Genomic DNA, 14262 nt, shown 5'->3' on the forward strand with positions numbered 1-14262 from the left:
GAGGCTTTCTTGCTCTTGTGATAGTCTTTCTTGACAAAAGGGATCACTCTGCTTGGCAGGTGAGACTTGTGGCTGCAAAACAATCTCAGGTTCTGAGGCTTCCTCCCCTCCTCCATGGTGGTTGCAGGAATTGACTCTGGGACTGTAGGAAGAGGTTCTGACAGCTCTGGCCAACCTTTCTTCTCTAACAATTCACTCTGCTCTCCTCAATTGATCGATGTGACATCTTCAGATGATATCAAATGAAATCATAGCTGTGTAGGAGAGTGGTCCTGTTCTGACCTTAATCTTTCTGAATACACACTTTTGATCACCTCTGTAGTCCCTCAACAGGGCTGCAGGATTTCTATTTCTTACATCCTATCTTCATCTTGATGACCTTTCATCAGAACCTCGTTGTTATTACATCTTTAAGTTCACTGTACGAGATCATGTTAGTGTGTCATTTGACTTTACTACGTCTCAGGAAGAAGAAAGCAGTGGAGGAATTGAATTTGGAAGTACAGTCATATATAATTAATAAAAAAATCAAATGGGTATCTCAATAAGTTATATTTTTGCTGAATAATGAGCAATATACATCCAAGCAAAAGGTGGACGGATGAAGTCAGCAGGTCAAACAGCATCTGTTGAGGAGAAAGCTAGTTATGTTTCTGGTTGAGACCCTCCATCAGAACTGAGTGTGTAGAGAAAATTTGCCTGTACATAGAAAGAGGGATGGGTCAAAGAGACCAGCAGTTGACAGGTGGAATCAAATATAGTCGTGAAAGTGGGTAGATGGAACAGGAAATGTGAATCAAGGAAGAAGAAACTTTGATAGATAGGTATGTGGATTATGAGTAGAGGGGAAAATGTGGAGTAGGAGGATGAGTCTGAGAAAAGGTAAACAAAGCAAAAGGGACCCTGGATGGACTGGCTGGAGTGGTGAGGGAACACAGGTGGAGTGGTTTACCTGAAAATCGGGGAAAATTCAATATTCATACTATTTGTCTACAGGCTACACAAGTGGAATATGAGACGTTGTTCTGCTAGTTTGTGTTTGTGACAGTTGAGAAAGTCTGGGGACAGGTAGGTGATTGTGAGAGTGTGAAAAGGATTTAAAATAACATACAACAAGGAGCCCAATATAGCCATAGAAGATTGAGTGCAGGTGTTCTGCAAGACAGTTGCCCAGCTTGAGCTTGCCAATGTAGAAAAAGCTCTATCATGAGCACCAAATGCAATCATCTCCCCTTATTTTGTTCAACCTATCATCTAGCAGCCTCTGTCTCAACGCTTCTATTCCCCACATTCCTCCCTCAGTTGGCTCCACCTGCTCATACCCTGCCTCTATCTTAATCTACCTATGATCTAAACCTTCTTAACCTTCTTAACCCCTGTGTCTGACTTTCATACTCGCTACACACTCTCAGTCCTGATGCAGGGTCTCAACCCAGAATGTCAACTGCACATATGCTGGTTACCCACTAGATTTTTCAAAGAGTTTGTGTTATTTGTTCCAGATTTCCGCATCTGTATTTTCCAGCTAATCATCAAAGTTGGTTTTTTTTTAATGAAAATTCATTAAGGTTATGGTATAATTCATATTGATTATTTCTATTGTCAATAGTTAACCTACCCATGTTTGTATCACTGAAAGTAAATCTCCTTAATTGAAGCTTTCCTTTTATCCTCATGTACTAACGTCCTTTAAAATAAAATCTATTTTCTCAGATAAAAGTAAATTTTCAATGGTTCATGAGTATTTTATTTACTTGAACAGTGACACGGAAAACAAAATCCAAAATAAAGTATTTCATAATTAGATTAGTAAACTGAAATTACATGCTTTGCATGAAGAATAATATAAATGTCAGCAAAAGGCTGAGAACACATTCAACTAAACCATCATCCACCAGATGCAAGATCATGTCACATTAATTCATGCTGCCATCAATTCAAAAAAATGGGCCATTAGCTTACAAACCTTTTATAAATTGAGTTTTATGGCTATAAAGGGTTTGTATATGAGGCAGGTATTATTAATGTGAAATTGATGTTAATTAACCTGCTCTTTCAGCACTTGCAGTAAAGTATCGATGTTATTACTAGTTCATTAACATGAGAAATAGTAAATCTTGATAAAATACAAGATTATTTGAGGTGTCTGACTAGCCTTTTGAGAATCAGCTATTTCAATCTTGGAAGAAAGTTACATCAATCTTCAAGAATGAATGAAATTTCCCTTCACACTGGAACAAAGGTCATAGAATGCTACAGGAACTCACTACTTAGAAACACATTTCTACATTGTATGCATATTGACAAACAACCATTTTCCCAGTTTTCCCAAGATTTAGTTCAACAGAACTGCAGATGGATCCAAGCATTCCAAAACAGGATGGCTTTAACCCTTTGTTTGCCATGGTAGTGTAGCGGTTAGCGCAACACTATTGCAGCTTAGAGTGTCAGAGTTCATAATTCAGTTCCAGTGCTGCCTGTAAGGAGCTGGTACATTCTTCCTGTACACACATGGGTTTCCTTCAGGTGCACTGGTTTCCTCTCACATTCTAAAGATGTGGCATTGTAAATTGTCCTGCTGGGGTTAAATAGGTGGGTTGCAGGGCGACATGGCTCGTTGGGTTGGAAGGGCTGTTCTGTGCTGTGTCTCTAATTAAATAAATTAATTCTGGGTGAAAAGGGCACCTAGAACTAGGCCAGCTGCATTCAGCACCTGAAGCCTAAGTGCAGCACCAGTAAGAACTAGATCCTATGTTGGATGCTATAATGACTAACTTTCATTAGGATCTTACCGATGGCTATTCTGGAACTTTGGGTCATCTTCAATGTGATCCAACTCCTCTTCCTTATTTTCTTGACCGAGAAAATAAGAACGTAGAGTCAGTCCACTAATAACATTAGTTTAAAACTAAAGAAATTATGGCGACTTGAAACTTCTATATCAACTTACTGCTTTCTTAGAAGGCTGTGGAGATTTGGCATGACTTCAAAAACCTTGCAAATTTCTGTAGATGTGTCATGGATAGTGTATTGACTGGCTGCGTTATGGCCTGAATGGGAGCAGCAATGCCTTTCAACAGAAAATCCTACATAAGGCAGCAGGTGCGGCTCAGGACATAGCAGGTAAAGCCCTCCCAACCATCGAGCACATCTACATGAAATGTTGTTGGAGGAAAGCAGCATCCATCATTAAAGATCCTCACCGCCCAAGCCATGTTTTTTTCTCGCTACTGCCTTCAGGTAAAAGGTACAAGTGCCTCAAGATTGGCCACATTTACAAACTCGCTTTCTGCTCCACGTTGACAAATACAGTTTGGTGCAAAAGTCTTGGGTGCCTGAGCTATATCTACATGCCTCAGACTTCTGCTCAGTACTGCAGAGATTTCAGCACAAAATCTTGATTTGCATCTGATTAGAGCACTGAGTGAATGGTTACAGTCAGCCTTCGAGATGAATCATAAAAAATGAGTCCATATTATTCTCTCCAGTAAATTTTCAAAAGTGGGATCAATTTGAAGAACAAAATTTCTTTCTGATTTTGGTTGGTATTTATCCCTTAAATAATAAATCACTAAATTGGATCATCCATTCATTATTACTGTAATGTATGGATCTAATTATTTTAGAGCAATAACTCCCCCACCCCCTAGCCCTACAAATTGATCTGTTGTCTGCACATGCACATTGTTCTCTCTCTCTCACTGCAATGTGAATACACCAGTTAAAGCCATCACCCACATGTGTGCATTTATTTATTTGACATGTAGTTGTGGACAGACACAGCATTTACTTTGCTAGTGAACAAGTTGTTGGGATTTCTTACAGCTGCGATGGCACCTCAAGATCCTAATTGTAAACTGGCTTGCAATATTGAAAAAAATAGAGTTTATCTTGGGTTTTTAACATAAAAAATACAATATAAATTCTATTTTTTTTCTTTTATTGTTAGGATACTTTGATAACCACAAAAAACACACGCTGTCGGTGTCTATCACTGGACTGAAGTTTTGTCAAATACAGTACGAAGCAAGATAGTGATGCCATGCTATTATTGGGAATATAAGACAGACATAAAAGGATTTTGTGCCTAAGGAGAAGTAGTAAAAGAATATAATGGCTTTTCATGTTTATCGAATGTAAACAAATTTCAGATTTAAGATAAGAAAATGGAAATAATGTAGAAATTCATTTAGAATATAAAAATTAGATATGCCGTGTAAAACATTTTAATTTAATTCTCTGATATCCTTCTTATAGATTTTAATGAATTAAAATTTTCAAGGGATGATCCACAGAATTATTATAGTGGGTCGAGTCATTTCATTGAAAACTATTAAACAATCATACAGTAATATGATAAACAGTAATTCCTACACTTCCATTTATTCTGACACAGGGAAGTCATAAAAAAGGCACAGTTCATCATGAAACGGCTCCCAATGTGACCGTGAAGCCAAAGAACTCAAGCTAGCCAATTGAAATCAATCTATGGGGATATGGATTTCAATTTTGCAATATATGAAAAAAAGTTGTGGTAGCGAAACAGAAATAACATTTTAATAAATGCCAATAGTAAAGCACCTGTGATGGTATTAAAATCCAGAATTTCAAATTTCTAAAAAAATAAATAATTTCTCAGCAGCTGATAGAACTAGAGTACTTAGATGTCAATACTCAGTAAACTGGTTGGATAATAAAGAGAAGAATTTGAAAGAAAAACAAATGAAATTGTTTATTCTTAAAATATGGGCTACTGAGGTAATTAAAGGTTCAAAGGTTTGAAGTAGATATGCAGTATACAATGCTGAGATTCGTTTTTTCAGATAGCCATGGATTAAAGAAAAGAATGGAAGTAGTTCAAAGAAAAATCACCCCAAATTTAAATTGCAATAGCAGCAAGAGCATCAACTCCCCCCCATGCACTCCAAGAACATCAGACCCCGATCCTCCCTGCACAAAAAAAGCTTACAAATCGCACCAAATTTAAATCACGCAGTGGCAGCGAGCATCAACCCACCCCATGCTGGAAAAAGAACAAATTGGATGAACAGCAAGAACACCAAACCCCAAACCCCAATCCCCCATGAGAAAGAACCTTACAAATCACGCAAAAATTTACAGGCAGAAACACAGAAAGAAAACTTGAAAGAAACCAGCCTAGTCCATAAATTAATTAAATTGCAAAACTCCTCTGCAGGGGATTCTCCATGAAGCTGAGGGACACTACTGGAATGCAGAGACAGAGCAGTGAGGGAGATAGGCTATCACACACAGACATCTTATCCAGCAGCATCAAGATATGGGCCGTTACCATATAACCATATAACAATTACAGCATGGAAACAGGCCATCTTGGCCCTTCTAGTCCATGCTGAACATTTACTCTCACCTAGTCCCACCGACCTGCACTCAGCCATAACCCTCCATTCCTTTCCTGTCCATATACCTATCCAATTTTGCTTTAAATGACAATATCGAACCTGCCTCTACCACTTCTACTGGAAGCTCGTTTCACAGAGCTACCACTCTCTGAGTAAAGAAATTCCCCCTCGTGTTAGCCCTAAACTTTTGCCTCTTAACTCTCAACTCATGTCCTCTTGTTTGAATTTCCCCTACTCTCAATGGAAAAAGCCTATCCACGTCAACTCTATCTATCCCCCTCATACTTTTACATACCTCTATCAAGTCCCCCCTCAACCTTCTATGCTCCAAAGAATAAAGACCTAACTTGTTCAACATTTCTCTATAACGTAGGTGCTGAAACCCAGGTAACATTCTAGTAAATCTCCTCTGTACTCTCTCAATTTTGTTGACATCTTTCCTATAATTTGGTGACCAGAACTGTACACAATACTCCAAATTTGGCCTCACCAATTCCTTGTACGATGTTAACATTACATCCCAACTCCTATACTCAATGCTCTGGTTTATAAAGGCCAGCATACCAAAACCTTTCTTCACCACCCTATCCACATGAAATTCCAGCTTCAGGGAACTATGCACCATTATTCCTAGATCACTCTGTTCTACTGCATTCCTCAATGTCCTACCATTTACCATGTATGTCCTGTTTTGATTAGTACTACCAAAATGTAGCACCTCACACTTATCAGCATTAAACTCCATCTGCCATCGTTCAGCCCACTCTTCTAATTGGCCTAAATCTCTCTGAAAGCTTTGAAAACCTACTTCATTATCCACAACGCCACCTATCTTAGTATCATCTGCATACTTACTAATCCAATTTACCATCCCATCATCCAGATCATTAATGTATATGACAAACAACATTGGACCCAGTACAGATCCCTGAGACACACCACTTAGTCACCGGCCTCCAACCTGACAAACAGTTATCCACCACTACTCTCTGGCATCTCTCATTCAGCCACTGTTGAATCCATTTTACTACTTCAATATTGATACCTAACGATTGAACCTTCCTAACTAACCTTCCGTGTGGAACCTTGTCAAAGGCCTTACTGAAGTCCATATAGACAACATCCACTGCTTTACCCTCGTCAATTTTCCTAGTAACCTCTTCAAAAAATTCAATAAGATTTGTTACACCCAGACACAAGGCCTATGCTCGTACCCTGGAATGTTCTCAGAGACAGCAAAGTGCTAGATCACTTATTCAATCTCCAAATTGTAAATCGAAGGCTTGTACAGTTCTAGAAACACATTTAAGATAAAGAGAAGACATTCCAGAGGTAAAATAAACAGTTTTGTGAATTATCTGAAAGAAGTCACCCAAGGTATCATTTACAGCTGGTACCTTCTTGCCAGGATTAAAAGATTCCAATAAATTTCAGACCTATTCAAGCATTTGGTTGACATCATCAAAGAGTACTAGCTGATCTCCTTTATTGGACCAACAAACTGTACTGAGATTTCTCAGATGCGGAGGTGTGGACATAAGTTAAAAACAATCTAGTCCCAAGACAACTGGTTTCTTTAGAGGCAACATGAGTGAATCCAACGTATAGTAATCCTTAACTTCTGCCACCTCCTACGTGATCCCACCACCAGCCACATCTTCCCCTCCCCCCCACTCTCGGTTTCCGCAGGGATCGCTCCCTACCCAACTCCCTTGTCCATTCATCCCCCCATCCCTCCCCACCGACCTCCCTCCGAGCACTCATCCCTGCAAACGGAAGAAGTGCTACACCTGCCCCCAAACTTCTTCCCTCACCACCATCCCAGGCCCCCGACAGTCCTTTCAGGTGAGGCACCACTTCATCTGCGAGTCAACTGGGGTGATATACTGTATCCGGTGCTCCTGATGTGGCCATTTATACATTGGGGAGACCCGCTGCAGACTGGGAGACCGTTTCGCCGAACACCGGCGCTCAGTCCTCCAGCAGTGGCGGGATCTCCCTGTGGCCACACACTTCAATTCCACAGACCACTCCCACACCGATATGTCTGTCCATGGCCTCCTCTACCGTCAAGATGAGGCCGCATGCAGATCGATGGAGCCATACCTTATCTCCCGCCTGGGTAGCCTCCTACCTGCCGACCTGAACGTCCAACTCACAGACCTCCGTTGATACCCCTGCCCCCCCTTACCCCCAACCCTATCTATTATTTCAGTCTGGTTCTCTTTCTCTCTCTTTTTTCCCCCCTCACTATAATCTCCTCCCAGCCCTACCTTTCTTTCTCTTTTATTTCCCATAATTCTCCACCTTCCCCCAGCCCATTTCCCTCCAGACTATCACTTCCTAGCTCTCTACTTTATCCCTCCCCCCACTTCTTATCCCTCCTCGACCATCCCATACTACTTCACTCCTGATGAAGGGTTTCGGCCCGAAACATCGTCACTACCTCCTCCCATAGATGCTGTCTGGCCTGCTGAGTTCTGCCAGCATTTTGTGTTTTAATTTTTTGGTTTCTTTAGAATGTTGTTAGCTTCTTCACTAATGTTAATGAGGCAGTGAAGCTTGTACTCATTCTCATTCTGTCAAAGACAATTAATAAATGATCAAATATGTACTAGCTTTAAAAAGGATAAACATCTGATGTCATATACCGTAGGAGTGAGCGAATAAACCATGCAAGAGTTATGTGCTTAACAAAAGCCACAGCCATTTACTTCCATTATAAACAAAACCAAAAGCAGTTGTCTTACACAAATGTCATTATGTCAGACATCGTTTCTTACAGTGACCACAGCAACTCAATGACAGTGTTTGTATACAATAAGTGTCATCTGTCACCCATTACATTACCCTACAATAATAACCCAAAGTAAATGAGTTTGTACTCAAAATGTACCTCTTCTGCAAAAATATAAACCTTGACATAGAACACACTAAGAAGGTTTGGACTATATGTGGTATTAGTGAACCACCAAATAGCTGACCAATTTTATTTGTTCCTTCCACAAACATTCATTTTGTTTCCTGTTTTTTATTGCAACAGTCTCAGAATGAACCATTTCCTTTTCTACAGTTCATGCAAGTAAACTTTCAAGAGATCTATAGAAAGGAGGATCTTGTAAAATATTCAAATCAAGTTGCTGTTTCTTTAGAAGAAATACTATAGTCACCAATGGATTATCCCATGTAGAATAAGGTGGGATGACCTTATGTCATCCTTGTAAGGTTACATTAGAATAGAATGAAATTGCACTTCTGACAAGGCAACGGCTGTCTTCCTTCTGCATTGCTTGGTTACCAGAGCCAGTATGAGCAACTAGCCAATTCATTCCAATGACACTATGACATTTCCAGCCTGGTGCTAACTGTGGGAAGACAGCAGTTGCCTGACGGTTGGAAGGAATTGAAAAATAAAAAACAAAAGTTGCCAGTAATTGTCATCTACATTGCAATCAGCGCATTTGTATGGAATTGAAACATATTTAATCATTCTGAGGAAAGTATCCATAATTTTGACCTTGATTTACATGTTGGAGTTCAAGCTAAGAGTAGTTATCAGAAAAGAGATTGCCAATATTTTAAAACTCAACTCAATGAAGTCCAGGTTCTTGATAAAATATTGTAAAAGACAAACCTAAATCCTGAATGTCCACCTCCTAGTGTTGACAAACCATTTGGATTATAAGCTTCAAATTCCCTCGCTTCTTCTTTAAGGTATCAAACACTGAGGCGCCTGCTGCAGTACTCATGCAATCAAATCTCCTAATGCTAACTGCTTTAAGGTGTTATTTTGGGGCTTGCTGCTAACGTAATGACAAAATCAAAGCCCTTCATATAACATATCCAAAACATTCATTCACCATCTCAAAACTAAGCAATAGCCATGGGAGTTGAGCAAATCCAGATCAGAACTAAATTTCAAAAAAGGCTTTTCATGGGGGGGGACGAAAAAGGAAGGTGTTGATATGTTGAAGGTGATGAGATAGTTATCATAGAATGTTTGAGGGACAAGGATGGAATATGAATGAGGATATTCATCTGGGATGAGGGCAAAACAATTGCAAGTTAATATTGACAGGCATAACAAGAATCCAGGTCTTTATGCAGGGATGGGAGCCACAATTACTTGAACTTGTTACTGATTTCTATTGGACAAAATTACTTTCAGATTTTTCTCTCTATAACTCACTTTGACATGTGTGAAAAGAGGATTAATTTAAATGTATGGACGGGACATAGTAGAGGTCTGTGAGGAGCTGTCAACACACCGCTGACTGTTTAATCAAATATTGAAACTATGCACACTATTCAAACTGTAAAGTCACGAATACTTTGTTTATAATTTTATAATCGCAATGTTTTGGCTTATTTTCACAGGACAAGGTTTACAGCATATCAGACAAGCATCTGTTTATATACGCAAACCTTCAAAGCGGAAACTGAGAGAAACTCAAATGTCATTAAACACATGTATTTATTTTTTGGCAGAACAATATTATGGTTTGTTTGTATATCTTACAGTTCCATTTATTCATTTAAAAACATGTTTCATTTCATTGTTTTAAGCTGGGGGTCTTTATCCTCCTCATCAAAAACATGCCCATGTTTTCCTGAGTTGTTTTACTCAATAATACACTACTGGTGAAGTTATCTCTGTTGCATTTCACATTTAGGAATAAGTTAGAAGAATTTTTGTAAAACTGTCATTTGTTGCTCTTCAACAGAAAATATCAGTTCTTTATGCTTTAACTAAGTTGTTATTTCAGAGTTATAGGCAAATAAAAGCATATAATTACAGTATGGGATTCTAAAACTGAGTAAACAAGAGACTAAATGGTGAAGAACTAAAGAAAACCTGTGCAAGATCAGAGCAGTGTGATTTGGTGCCAATCCATTACCTAAGTGCTTCCTGTAAGATGTGGATTCTCAGGGAGAGATTCCTAAGAAATCAGACAGGAACAAATGACATCATGTCTGCAAGCAAGATGATTAGCTGAGCTTTTTTCTAGCACCGTGTACACATTGGCTGCAAGGATCATTTCATCCAAGAATACCAAATCATAGAATTCAATTACACGCCAAATTATTTCCTTCCTAAAAGCAAGCTAAAATGTGTCCATACGTTTCTGTATTTTAATTCCACAATGTGACAATGATGGTGGCTGGTTCTTCGCTTGTGAAGATCGAGAGGGAAGAAGGGTCCTTAGGTGCGACTGCATGATCATTTGGTGACTGTAAAGGCTAATTCTGGAGCAGCAGACTCTGGAGCAGTAGTGACATGGGAACAGCTGGGATGTAGGTGCTTGTGTAGGAGGATCCTTCCTGCCTCTCCTCTTGATTTTGGCAGTCACTCTTCTGGATTCCTCAAAATTCCTGGCTGCTCTATGGATCAACATTCTCCAGCGGTCTCTGTCAGAAGCCAGCTGCTGCCACTCATCAACATTGATATTTACCTGAGAGGGCTGCTGCTTAAGTTGGTCTTTGTACTGCTTGTGTGGAGCACCACAATCTCTCTTGCCTCAGAGAGTTCTCCATGGAGTACTGCTTACGGTAACTTGGAGTTGTCCATGTGAGACCTGTGGCCTGGTCAGTGGAGCTGCCTGAACAGCAAAGTGGCTTCAATGCTTGGAGTTTGAGCTTCTCTGGGACCTCATTGTTGGAGACATGATCTTGCTAGCTGATGCCCATAATGGCGTGGAGACAGTGCTTGAGGAATTGGATTTGCTTGTGGTACAAGACCCAGGTTTTGGTGCTGTCTAGCAGTTTTGTGATGACATCTTGATTTTTGTGGCCATGTGCAGCTGGTGGTTCTTCCACACATGTCTCTGGAGGTGCCCAATGGCACTGCTGGCTCTAGCGAGCCGATTGTCAATGTACCTTACTACTGCAGCATCGTTGAAGATGAGAGGGTGGTCATCAATGATGATTCAAGGTGGGTTGTAAACACCACAAGCGAGCTTCTGATGGAATGTCATTGTTTTCTTCAGACTGACCATTAACCCAAAAGCCCTTGCATCCTAGGCCAACTGAGTAACTGCAGCCTGTAGTGTGCCCTCTGTGTGCATAAGAAGAGCACAGTCATCCACATATAGTAGCTCAAGAACGGGCTCTTAAATGGTTATTGTTTGGGTGAGAAGGCGGCGGAGGTTGAAGATATTTCTCTCAGCGTAGAACCAAATGAGGCAGCCTCTTTCACTTCCCATAGCATCATACTGAAAAAGATGACAAATGCATCGGTGCCAAAACGAGTGGGTCAGACGGGTTACTGTTGTGTTTAAACTAACTGCTTTGGCCTTCATGGAGCTGCTGCAGGATGGTGGGGAATTTCGGGGAGTATTCAAGCTTTGACAGAGTCTTCCAGAGAGAAAGGCGGCCTTGGTCAGGTCAATGAATACCGCGTACAATCCCATGTTCTGTTCATGACAGTTCTTTTCTTTTAAAATCTTTTTATTAATTTTTAAGCAAACATAAATGAAACATGAATACAAAGTGTTTGCGAGTACATAGTTGATAGTTTAAAGAGACATTCAAATATATAATAATCAATATATATAGCCTCCCAAACTCATAGTATATATGAACAAAAGAAATAAAAAGAAAAAAAACCCCAAAAAAAGAGAAGGAAAAAAAACACTAACCAACATGGGCCATTGCATAATGTTAGATATATACAGTAGTGCCAATAACTCCGAACCTCCATCCAAATAATTAAGGACTGTTCATGACATTTCTGTGTCTGACGCAGGTTGGAGGTCATGTTGGACGTGTCTCTGTTCACTCTGAATCCACAATGACTCTCTGTGAGGTTGCCATCAGCAATGGTAGGGATGATTCTGTCCCAGAGAATTCTGGTGAAGACAGCAGGGTAATGCCTCTGTAGTTTGAGCAATCCAATTTCTCCCCTTTGTTCCTGCACAGGGAGACAATCACAGTGTCATGTAAGTCAGTTGGGACTGAGCCTTTCTCCCAACAGAGTCTGAATGAGTTTGTGAGTTCACTCAGGGGAATGTCTCCGCCCATTTTGTATGCACTTCTGCTGGGATCACATCCGTTCTTGGGTCTTTATGGCATTTCAACTTGGAAATGGTGGTTTTGATCTCGTCCAGAGTTGGCAGGCCATCAAGCTTAAGCCTGACCTCATACTGAGGGATCATTTCAATGGACGTACTTGTTGATTATCCCCGAAAAGGTTCTCATAGTGCTCTGTCCACCTCCTCATGATGGCTTTGTCTGTCTGCAGGCTGGAAGGGTTGGATCAGTGTAGAAGGCTGGAATCTGATGAGTCTGACCATACACTATGTGCAGTGATTCACAGAAGCCACGAGTATTGCCGGTATCTGCATTGTGCTGTGTTTGTTCTGCTAGAGCAGTCCACCAATTGCTTTGCATCTTTCTCAGTTTGACTTGAAGGATGCCGCATGCAGCTCTGTATTCTGTCTTGGCTGCTTGGTCATCGGGTCTAGACTGCACCACTTGACGGGAGGAGTGTTTTTTCTGCAACAGGTTCAGATTTCAACTTCATTTTCATCAAACCAGTCCTTGTTTCTTCTTGAGGAGTAAAAAAAGTGGTAAGAAAAAGGAAAGTAAATTAAAGAAGTCAACATATCTCAAAATCGCGTGCTGGAACATACACACAATGCAGGACTCTACAGAAGGTGACCGACCCCAAAGACGCTCAGCACTTGTGGCGGGACATTGACATCACTGCTATAAGCTAAGTATGTTTTGCAGCTCAAGGATCTTTGGTAGGGCGTGGTGCAGGCTACACTCTTCTGGTCAAGCAGAAACAACAATGACAGCACACTCTCAGGGATGGGCTTCATGATCAGAAACACCATCATTAATCATCTTCAAGGCCTATCAGTCAGACACTCAGATTGACTTATGTCCCTGTGTCTTCCGCTGCAAGACAACCAATTTGTCACCCTTCTCAGCGTCTACACCTCCACACTGCAAGCAGACCCTGCTGTCAAAGAGGCATGCTATGGGGAGCATGCCCTCCTATTGGAAACAAGATCATCATCCAATGACAGGGTGGGTAGAGATTTTGAGGTATGGCCGCAAGTCTTAGGTCATCATGGTGTCAGAAACTGCAACAACTACGGGAGGATGCTCCTGGCGCTCTGTGCAGAATTAGGTCTGATTACAACAAATACATTGTTTCAACAGGCTCAAGGTGGCATGGAGACGGCCCCGATTCAAACACGGGCACCTTCTGGACTACATCCTGGTGCACCAAAAGGATGTGTTGGATGTTCTACACACCAGTGTCATGCCGAGCTCAGACTGTAATACAGATCTGTATTAGCTCAATACAGGTCACAGACTGGTCAGGGCAAAGTCAGGCTGGTGATCAAGCCAGCAATAAGGAAAAGGGAACCATTGTTTTTCACCCATATAACTTACTAACCTCTATTATCTATTAGATGTTTGTTCAATCAATCCATTTTACTTGGTGTTTGCGCACTAACTATCACCACAACCTCTACAAGCAGCAGTGTCATCTGTGAATTTCTAAGTGAAGTATGAATAAAACAGCACAGTCCAGGCTCTAAAGCCCACAATGTCGTGCCAACCTTTTAACCTGCTTTCAGTTCAATCTGATGTTTCACTCCCACAAAGCATTCCATGTGCCTTCCTAAGAATAACTTAAATGTCTCTAATGTATCTGATTCTATCACCAACTTTGGCAATGCATTCTACACACACACTGTCACTGTGTAAAAAAAACTACTTCTGCATCCAACCATAATTTCTTCTGAAAACTATGGCCTACCTTTTTTAAAAAGAACACAAAATCCTGATGAAGGGTTTCGGCCCGAAACGTCGTCACTATCTCCTCCCATAGATGCTGTCTGGCCTGCTGAGTTCTGTCAGCATT

The sequence above is a fragment of the Hemitrygon akajei genome, chromosome 4 (assembly GCF_048418815.1).
Source record: "Hemitrygon akajei chromosome 4, sHemAka1.3, whole genome shotgun sequence".
NCBI classification, from domain to species: Eukaryota; Metazoa; Chordata; class Chondrichthyes; order Myliobatiformes; family Dasyatidae; genus Hemitrygon; species Hemitrygon akajei.